Below are 11465 nucleotides of genomic sequence, written 5' to 3' on the forward strand. Positions count from 1 at the left end.
GCGGGTGATTTTAGATCGTTTGACATTTTGAAAAAAAAAATTGGTTTCAGAATTTGGCTCAGTCATCTCAAGCCATGCAGAAACCACAGTCAGGTGCGAATCAAGTTGTATATGAATTGATGGACATCCAAAGCTTTTATTTCCTGTGTTTTGCATGACTTAATATTGAGTGTCAGCTTGAACTCTTGTTTTCGCTTAATAATGCTCCAAAATAAACAAATGCATTGAGAAATGTAATAGACAGGATTGCACGAATGCTTTCCATGCTTTGTTTTTCCTTTTAATACACATTTATGAGGCATGCCTACTTGTCAGTAAACAGATTTCTCCTCCCATGCACACAGATCAGAAAAAAGGAATTATTTGCTTTTTTTTTATCTGCGTTTCCTTTGAATTTAGACAATACCAAGGAGGACTGAGAATATGTGTGCTCGAAGAGCACAGTAAACAGAGACGAAATTAGCCTTGCGGCATTTGGGTACAGTCATAGTGAGAATATAACCCATCACACATAGAATGCAAGTGTTTCACATCTGCTCAGTTGCTGCATTTTCTCCGGCCAGGCCTGATGCTGCGTTTGGACTACATCTCATGACTATTCCTTGGGTAATTACAGAGACGTTAGGCAACTTGAACGCTTCTTATCATGGGCCCACATGTACATTTGATGCACTGTGCCACTGAAACCTGCATAATCTTGTAGCTGGTTTCTGATCGCAGAAGGCCACAGGCTTATGGAGACACAGTGGGTGTGTTTGCCTCCTCTGGGTTTTGTTGTATGAGCATTTGTTTGACCTCAGAGGGAGGTCAGCACTATAAAACAAATGCCTACAAGTAAACTGACCTTGATCCTGCAAAGATCCTTTATGCAAGCATGCATTCATCATCTTGTGCATGTTATCACTTCTGTTTCCTCTCTTAGTCGAGTGCTCTTAAGTAGAAAGATGTGGCTTTTGGGCTGCTGTAATTATTCAGTGGCATAGTTTGACAACCCATTCGGTTCCAGTGGAAAATTCAGCCAAAACATGTTTCACAAAGAAGTTAGCATGGTTGGCAGAATATAAAATGTGTGCTTAGAATTTTAAATTATTTTAGTTTAAAAATAATACCGGAAACACTTGTCATGTAGACATCTGCAGAGTATTTTTACAGACATAAACTAGACATTAAAAAGAAATGCAGCGTGGCCAAATCAGACACCAGGCTCACACATTTTATACACCTGAACCTAAATTTCAAAAGTGGTGACTGGTCAACCTCTCAAGCGTTCATTACAGTGCAGAAGTCCAACAATCCCTTTGCATCATATGAGAGGAAATAGCCTTTGTCCCTCCTGCTGCATACGCCTATTTATAGACTTATCATCTGCATGCTCTATGATCACAGCGGCCCAGGCCTTGCATTGCTCATTGCTTCAGGCCTGTCATACAAATGACAATTCTCTCCACTTGCTCTTTCTTTCCAACCCCCTCATCCATCATTCCATCATAGTCAAATGCCTCAACGCTATAGCCCCATCTGGCCTCAGACCAATGGCATTTGTGCTGCAAATTAATAGCACTGAACTGTGAATAAGAGCATTATGACTATTTGTGAAATTTAGGTCATAAAGTCAACTGAGGAAGAGACTTTATTTTTGGCCTTTTTAATAGTGGTTGCTTTAAACTAATGTTGGGGGGGGGGGGGGGGGGGTTAATTACTGAATGTTGTTAATGTAAGAATATGATCAGAAACTGTATATGCCAGTATTTTGTTTTGTTTTTTTAATCAAACTATGAGCTTCTTCATTTTGGGCTTTGAAGTTGTTTCTCTTCTCCTTGTTTGCTGGAGTATTATTTTTACTAGTACAGAACTGATTGGCTTGGTTGTGCTGTTATGAAACTGATATACTTAATTTTCTCAGCGTGAATAAGATGAACAAATAAACATATGAAAACTGGGGAAAATAGGGGTGCTAAAAATTGCCCATTTTAGCCTGTTGCTAGGCCTGCACAATTAAACTTTAGTGGATATAAATGAGATGCTACTCTCATGAACTGAAAACTGACATAATGCTTTTATAAGGTGTCACAGGTGCATAAATGCTAAAAACAGGTATTTGCAAGTCGCTAAGTTTTTTCTAGGTTACATTGTCACAACATAATGTCTGATATAGATAAGAACCCTCAGAAGCCTGAGGATATATCTGTGTGCCTAGTTTGGTAGCTCAGCTCACAATCATCTAGGAGGAGTTCATGGGCAAAGAAACAAACACAGGCATTTTGTGTACTATAGTAAGATAATTATGCGACACCAAGACCCAAATCTGCAGAAACCTTCCACATACAGTTATCAAAAACCAAAAGCGAAGGCTTAACTGTGATGACAAGAAATCAAAGAAGGTGAAGATTCAGTGAAATGAAAATGCAAGGTTTCATTTTTAATCAACATTTTCCATTTTTAGTCACCAGTGACAAACAAAATATCGAAAACACTTTTTTTAAGCAACCAGCATCAAAGTGATAATCCCCTAATCAGAGCGATGTTCACAGGAAACAGCCTAAAACGCCTCCATTAAGTGACTGAATTTGGGGTTACTGCTTTTTTTTTCTTTTACATGACACTTCTAAGCTAGTCTCACAACACTTACAGTTGTGCCCATGAGTCATAAAGATGTTTTCAATAATTAATAATCTGAAGCAGCGGAGGCAGCAAACAGCAAAGACGTGGCAAGAAATGACAAGACATGTCAATTTTATTTACTTGGTTATCATTTGATCTTTAATTATAAATATGTTCCAGGACGGTGTTATTTCAGTAAATACATATATGTCTAATTTAATGCCCAAAAAGTTTTAGCTCAAATGAGGTGGGGGGTTGGTAATAAAACACCTCTATCTTAGCTTTACCAGCCCTGCAGCCAGGCTGCAGTGTACTCATGGGGCTTCAGTGCGATTGTAAATCAGGAACGCTAATGAGCGACAAGGGGAGAGGGATTTGCAGGCTTAGGGAGTTGTTTATCTTGTTGACACTGATTGTTTACGGGCTACCTTCCTTCCGTCTCATCCCTCCACCCATCTTCCCCAACATCCTCTGGGCCAACGTTCCTCAGTGTGGTCTGCGTTCTGCCATTTTTGCACCACGAAGTAAAACTCAAGCCGTAAAGACGATTTCAAGAGTGCACAGAGTTAAAGCTGATATCTAAAAATTCAGTGTTCGTGCTCATGCATGTAGGTGATTTCTTTTTTCACTATGAGCAAGCTCTGATTGGTCTTGAGCAACACCTCATATTCACATGACTGAAAAAGTACTAACGCCTCATGTGACTTCACACTTGCTATTGAAAATTAACCACTCGGTATTAGCGTGATGCAGCGCACCACAGGTTTTGTGTAGTAGACGCTGACACAAACAGTCTTAGTCATTGAAATTACATGTTCCTTCGTCTATCCTGATGCATTTTCCTGTGTGTCATAGGTGTTGATGCAGTAAAGAAATGCCAATGAATTAACTGTCTGGAAATGTTCCTGAGGGCGAGGTGGGGTGTGTCCACAACAGGCAATAAGTCTGTCCAACTACTGTACTGCAAGCCACACATCAGATTGCATCATGTAATATTATTTACTTATTTATTGTAAATGGCCTGTATTTGTATAGCGCTTCACTAGTCCCTAAGGACCCCAAAGCGGTTTACACATCCAGTCATCCACACACACGTGATGGCAAGCTACATTGTAGCCACAGCCACCCTGGGGTGCACTGACAGAGGTGAGGCTGCTGGACACTGGCGCCACCGGGCCCTCTGACCACCACCAGTAGGCAAAGGGTGAAGTGTCTTGCCCAAGGACACAACGACCGAGACTGTCCAAACCAGGGCTCGAACCGGCAACCTTCCGATTACAAGGCAAACTCCCAACTCTTGAGCCACGATCACCACCACAATATTGTATTTATCAGTGTTTAATTAGAACTGTTAAAAAGTGCTAAAAAAAAAAGGTGAAAATAAGTTTTCTATTTTAACATTTTACTGTAAAGGCGAACAAATGTTTATGAGAAGGTGCGCTGAGAAATGTTGCATCACATTGTTTTGCTTTTAAAAGGAAGGACGCTGTCATGGTGAAGCTTGCAGTTTGTCGCACAACAAAACCTCTGAGCTCGAGTCTCATCTCGGCCCCGACTAAAAGCCTTTGATGTTGGCAGGCTTCAAACCATCAGATGTCTTTCTTTCAGTCAGACTCTCTCAGATGTGTCGGGCAGTCCCAGACACAAAATGCCACTACTCGTCACTCCCTTTATTTCTGTTCAAAGTGGTGTGTTGGTTTTGCCTTTTGTCTCTCAGCCCTCTCTCCAGGTCGAGACAAGGTCACGTGACTCAGCTCCTATCACCGTGAAGTTGTTTGACGTCCTCCCAGGTCATATTCTGTGTGTGGGTGCAATCTACATGCTCTATACTATTAATCGGCCACACCGCTCTTCTGTAAATGGGATCTACTGTGTATCCATTCTTTTCGTTATCTAACTGAATTTCTTTAAGACATTTCCCTTCCACAATCATGCAACATTTGTGGTGAGTGATCTCTTCTTACCAAGCGTTTCTGATGACTTGAGAAGGTCATCATTTTTTTCTGTTTTGTAAGGTCAGTATTCGCTTTGGCAGCACTGCAGTCCGAGCGCACAGTGAATGTGCTAGGTGTCACGTCTCTTTGAACAACGTCTGTGCTAATCTCAGCATGAGACTGATATGATGTACACATGCTCACAGATTGGATACCTTCAGGGCCTATATGGCTTAAAAACATGTTCTTAACAGATGATGAAACAGCTTTGGAACTTCTGAAGTGATTTGTGCCTTGGTCCTTTAAAAAAAAAAAAGGGGGTGGATTTTATTATTTTGGAGGTGACTGCTCTTTAGGTCCTCTGTTAGTGATTTTGTTGAATGCACTGGGTTTATTTGTGCACACTGAGGCTACAAAAAATAATTTTTTTCCTCCCATGTCCCTTCATACAGCATGCCCAGCTTTCTCCATCTGTGCAGCTCCTCCCACAGAGCTGACGGCTGTCCACACAACGAGAGGCTGAAAGGTGACAAACTGTTCGGCTATCCTTTGCTGTTCCAAATCTTGTGGTCCAACCCCTTTTCTTGTGGAACTAGCGGTGGACTCTGGACAATATTCTGTGTCTGGCTCTTCTCATTTGGACTCCCTCCCAGTTCCTGGGTTTCTCTGCCTACCTTGCATGTGGTAGAGCGACTGTCACATCCTCCTTCCCCTCCTGGGCACTGTGCTGTCCTGACAGCACCATGTTGCTGTGGCATATGTCCTCCATGCGTCCTCCACGATCTCATGCAGTGTTAAAACCTGAGTGCGTGGCACTGCTGCATTCATAATATGCCATGTAGGATGTAAATCATTATAGATTTTCTGCTTGATTCACTTTTATTAAATATTTATGTTCATGCTGGAGTGGTTTAGTAGTGGGGGGGGGGGGGGTGTCCCACCAGGCGGAAACACAGACAACAGCACGACCCATACAGCTACAGAAAGTCAAGGAAGCCTGGAGGGGGGCAGGCCTAAATAAAACAACCATATCGGTGACCATGGCAACTGGCGAACTTAAGCTAATTCATACACTCAAACAGCGGGCTCCAACAGCAAACATCCTCCCTATAAATATGCAAACCAGGCCGATCTTCTCCTGTGGGTGGGCAGCATAGACATATGGTGACAGACCACCCACCAGTGGATGTGATTTTCTCCTCATGATGGCTGAATATCAGCAAATGAAAGCACTCTGTTTCTGAAACAAAAAGAAAAACCGAGGCTCATGTCTCACAGTTCAGAAGCGAGTTTGACATTCTGCCGAGGTTCCCTGTCAGGATGTCTGGATTTGCAGATCCCTACTGTGCCATTGCGTCTAACCTCTGGACTTGTTGTGACTTGTGACTGTGCACTTCCGTGTATTCACTGGAAGTGAGACACCCAGCCCCTGTAGGCTTGAAAGGCTGCTTTGAAGTTTGTAGTTTTTGATTGTAGAAAACATCAACATCAATCAGCCTGAGAGTGAAATACTTGAGTACTTAGACCTTCTTAACTATTAAGGTTAGTTTTTTCCTGCATGTGTAGCAGCTAACCTATGAAAGCGTCACCATCAATCAGGAAAAGCTTGCTTTGTCAGAAATGTAAAAAAAATGAATAAACCCACCAACAACTGTAACTGTAACTCTCAAATGGACAGTGCATCTCATTTATTTTAGCTGAACAGAGGCCAGAAGTAAATCCACACACGCATTTGTAGTTTAATGGGAAGCACCTATTTATGTTTTCAAATTTTATGCTAATTCCACATTCATGCAGAGCTGGAAAAGGTAAAAATAAATTTCCCAACTGGGAAAACACCCTTGCAAGTCAGGGCAACCATTCAGAAACTATGGAAATTTCAGACTTTTAGGCACCTGACTTGCAAAGTAATATTTTACTGGAAACACCTGCCGACGTGTTCTTTAAAAAGAGACTCGTATTCATGTTGTTTCCACAATCCAACTCAAGGTCAGATGAACACACAGTGGTCTACAGAACAATTTCCTAATGCGGAAATTAGGACCATCCCAGGAGCATGTGACAACAGCGTCGGGGCTCTACATCTCGCTCACTTGCACGAGAGTTTCCAAATAGTAAGCAGAAACATCTTTAACCACTTCTGCACTGTAATTTACTTTTTACTATTCCTGCTAAATGATGCCATGACCCAGAACAAATATCACATAGTGCACAAATGGGGGACACCATATATTTTGGTCGAAGGATCAGTTTCTCAGCTGGGCTCTGCCAATCTTTAAAAAATGCACACGTGCCGTGCGAGTAATGAGTTGTGTGTGTGTCAGTGTGCGTCCGTACTTTTGTTACTGACATGCCCTTCTTAAGCTTTTCATTAGCTAGCTCACAAGTGTTCAAAAGGGCGTGGCAGGGACAATTGTCAGAGACAGCACGCCGCTGTGATGACTACATCACTCGAGGTCATACATACCGTACAACTTGAGCTTCTGTGACTGATTGCATCTGAGCCTTTGTATATGCTCTTTGTTTGCTTGCACGCACATTTGCTTTGTTGAGTTTGCTACATGTAAATGTATGTGTTTGGGTGTCTGCATGCATTTATTTTTTTCCCCATTTGACATGTTGGGCACGCAGCTGCAAGGTACAGGGTTTGGCTCATATCCGGTGCTCAGACAGCACTAGAAGGAGGGTTGTTTCATAGTTTGGATGTGCAAGGAGTGATGTCGTTTTTCCCTGCGCTCCTCCCACACAACAACACTAGTGTATTTAGGGGTTTTAAACATGAATTTCTAACAGGCAAAAGGTAATTATTGTATATATAGACAGGCACTGGTAATAAGGGCTGTTCTGGTGGGGCATCCAGGGCTGATCTAGACATGCCAGTACTGGTGTCATTTACAGACACCCCCCCACCCTCATTCCCAGTTATTTCATGCTACACATTAGTTACAGCATAAGGAGGGAAACACATTCTGCAGTTGAGCAATGGTTTCATTCAAACACAACAGACAGAACCACAGACATGCCAGACTATTTTAAGGGCTCAGAGGAAAGAGAAAAAAAAAGGGGGGGGGGGATCAAGGAACTACCATTTATGAACAAAAGAGCGACAAATTAAACATGCTTATTGTTTCTGCATGCATATAGGACAGCACTACCTGACTAGATTTGTTTACATGTCATTGTAGATGAGCTGACCAAAGCCAAAGTGGCTGATTCATCCCCCCCCCCCCCCCATCTCTAGGGGGGTGAAAGTAGAATGAAGTTTAGGAGTTTCAGAGCAGAGGGTGTTCAAAGACAGCAAAGCTTTTCTCTGCACCGTTTCTCTGCAATGGCCTCAGTGGAGAAAATGGCCCACAAACACACAGCTGTTTCTAATCGGTAACTCAGCACCGATGGCTGACCTACATTCTGGTGCTTGCACATCTTTGAACCCGTGGCCCTGCCAGACTCAGCCATGGGGGGAAGGTAGAGGGAGAAAAACAAGAGGGAGGAGACACTGGAGTTAAGAGGGGTAAAAGAAACAGGAGTGAGAGAGAGGCAGAATTCAGCTATAGGTTTAACAGGTTGCATGGCATGTCAGACACCAGACTTGTGTAAGCACTTTCAAATCTTTTCATTGCTGCTCCAAGTATATGTGCACATCTTTGGACACATGCTCATATATGCTCATAGAAACTGACGGAGTTTCTCTGAATCGCAGAAAAAGAGAGAGAGAGAGAGAGTCAGTGGAATTGGGTTTGTTGTATGGGAGAAAAAAAAGAGAGGAAAGAAGGGAAGGGGGGGGGGGGGCGTTGTGCAGCAAAAAGGCTGCAAAAACAAAAACCGTTAACTTTAACATTTACACACACTCTGCTTTGGAGAGAGGAAGGAACTGGAAGTGGGTCACTGTGTCTCAGGACTCCAGAAGAGAGGAAAAAAGAAAAATAGAGAGCAGGGGAGAAGAGAAAACTGAGAGACAGAGAGAGTCAGTGGAGGCCAGCTAAGAATCCAAAGGACTCAAATGTGCAGCAACAAATCCACACAAGGAGCAGAAAGAGGGCAAAACCAGATAAAACATGACTCAAGCAATGTGGTAAGAAAAAACAACACAAAAGCTAAAAATAAAAAGGTGTTTGCAAAAGTATTTCTCACAAGCATTTCTTTCACATTGTGGCACTCAAAGCAGGTGTGGCATAAAAAAAATGAGTGCAAGTGGAAAAGAGGCTTCATGTTACAGTATCACACAGTTCTTTTTTATGCATACCATATTGACAGTTTCTCACCAGAAAACAGTTTGTTCTTGTCCCCAGAAACTGCAGCGATGCAGGCTGCAGATGCTTGTGTGCTGCAGCAGCGTGGTGCCTATCAAAGTGTGGCTGCAGTAGTTGGACTGTAATTAGTCAGCCCTCCACTGTCAGCAAAAAAAAAAAAGAAGAAAAAAAAAGCATTCACATGGGGAAAGCAGACACATTGCAGACATGCACTAGGAACTGGCTTTTCTACTTGTGTGAAGTTTCCTCTGCTAACTGGGTTACAGGAGTCAGTAGGGTGTCCGAGTTTGGTTCACTTGTTGTGCTCCTGTTATGCTCGTATGGTCCTCTGGGTTCCTCTTGTTTTGGAGCCAGGCTGAAACAAAAGCCTTGTGTCAGCAGCAGAAGCGGCACTAAACACTGAAAGTCACCACGGTCCTGCAGAGGGAGGGGTGGCGGAGGAACTGCATTAATATGGGGGAACCTTGTTTGTTGTTTATTCTTGTTTTTTTTAAAAACTCAACTATTTCATTTTGTGGTTTTCCCCCTTATTATCTGACCCCAATGTTTTACTTCCCCTCAAATCGGATTTTGCAGAATAATCTATATACATCTATTTCTAGTCCTGTCCCAGGCCAAAGATGACCTTTCTGTGAATGTGATCCTCGTTTCACTTTGATCTGTTTTTCTCTTGCTCGACTGAACAGACAAGTGTTCTTTACATCACCGATGTGCACACAATTACAAGTAAACTCAAATTTAAAACAAGTGTTAATGCCAAATGAAGTATAAACTGAAACCCATATTACTGCTCACACTGTACGTATGTACATTTGTTGCTGTCGTATTAACATGATCAAAACCTCCATGGCTGAGGTACAGAAGCAAAACGCCATGAGCTTATTTCATGATGTAGGTGGCTCAGTAGGTTATCTTTTTAAGCCTGCAGCAAACAAAACTAATTCAGTGGATTATGATACGCTGCTCTGCTATGCAGCTGCACACTTCAGACTGCAGAGGTAACCCGATCAAGTCTTCTCATATGATGTTTTGGTTGTCTCACTCAACACTACGACAATCATGTTTGATAGCATGCCCCTTGTATGTGTATGTGTCAAGGTGTCTACTACCCTCATTAAGTTAACTATGGTTGAATTACCAGGACTTGTCATGGAGCTCTGTCTGGCCTGTGGTTCCACTGTGTATGTGTGTGTGCATGCATGCATGTGTGTATGTGCATGCGCTCAAGGAGGTGTCTGTCAGTTCAATCTACTGTCAACGAGAGGAACACAGTACGAGTATGAGTGCTAAACAGCCTGTCAGTCACATGCCCCCCCCCCCCCCCCTGTGTTTGTTCCAGCATTAGAGAGAGATGAATCATGTTTTCCCTCAGACTGCCTACAATTAAACAATAATTTCATCAGAAAATACAAAGAAAGTGGCGTGGAGAAAAATCTAATGTTTCAGGGAAGCATTTGCCCCAAACAGCTCCTCAATTCACAGCACCAAGGTGTGGCCTTTTCAAGAAACAGTCATTTCAACTCTCAAATCTCAAAGAAATACAATACTGCAAACCGAATGTCAATGACAATGAGAGTGTAAAAGCCCTCAATCCCATTGTGTGTGTGCGTGTGTGAATATTGACCAGTATTGAGTTTTTGTATGTTGGTGAAGGGTTGTGCTGCTGCAGAACATAATGACAAATGTTTGCTCCCGGATTAGAGTTGTGATCCTTTACAAACATCAGAGGAACACTTTTCTGTGTGTGTCTCTGTGTAGTTGTTTGACAGCTGAAGTATATTAGCACAGGCACAGCTGATTTACAGTGGCTCTAATAACACACTGCCATCATACTTCAAACAAAGAGCCCAAAGACGCTGATCCAGTGACTCTTGTGTTTCTTAACCAGGGACAGCTGGAGGAGGATCTTTCAAAGGCCTCATGCTAAATGTCATGTATCACCACCAACCGACTGATGAGACAAGAAATTAGAAATTGCCCAAGGGCTGCTTGTAGAAACAGCAAATAAATTTTAAAGTGCCTTAATGTATTGAGTCTTGCAATTGATATAAAATGAATTAAGCATTGAGAAATTCTTCAATCTTAAAATCAGAGCAGGCAACAAAACAAAACTGTCAAATCTGGATACAGACCAAATCCATACAGAAACTACATCATTAAAACCACCTGCCTATTGTTGTCTTGGTCCTCCTCATGCTGCCATCCATGCAATGGTCTCTGGCACTATGACGTCAGCCTTCCATCTTTTGGGTGCTGTGGCTTTGTGTTACATGGACTTTAGTTCACTTACAAAAACCCTTACGATTTGTTCCAAAAGAGTGTTTTACATAAACAAATTCATTGATTAACATGTCTAGGAGGGCTTTGGAAATAGACAGCCATACACTATGATCACTATAATAAGAATATAGTTGAGTGTCCTACGTGCAGCTCAGTGTTTTGGTGATTAACAAGAAGGTCCTGGGGTGAATCCACTGGCCAGCTGAGGCCTTTCTGTGTGGAGTTTGCATGCTCACCTCATGTGTCTCTAAGTTCTCTCCTGGTACTCTGGCTTTCTCCCACAGTCCAAAGGAATGCATGTTTGGTTAATTTTGTTTTTCTAAATTGGCCGTGGGTGTAACTATGAGCATGTAGGTTCTTCTTAGACAAATTTTAAGGGGCATGAACACATAGCCATCGT

The sequence above is a fragment of the Diplotaxodon limnothrissa genome, linkage group LG6 (genome assembly GCF_057381915.1).
Source record: "Diplotaxodon limnothrissa isolate DT_005_m linkage group LG6, D_limnothrissa_male_GT1.1, whole genome shotgun sequence".
Classification (NCBI taxonomy): Eukaryota; Metazoa; Chordata; class Actinopteri; order Cichliformes; family Cichlidae; genus Diplotaxodon; species Diplotaxodon limnothrissa.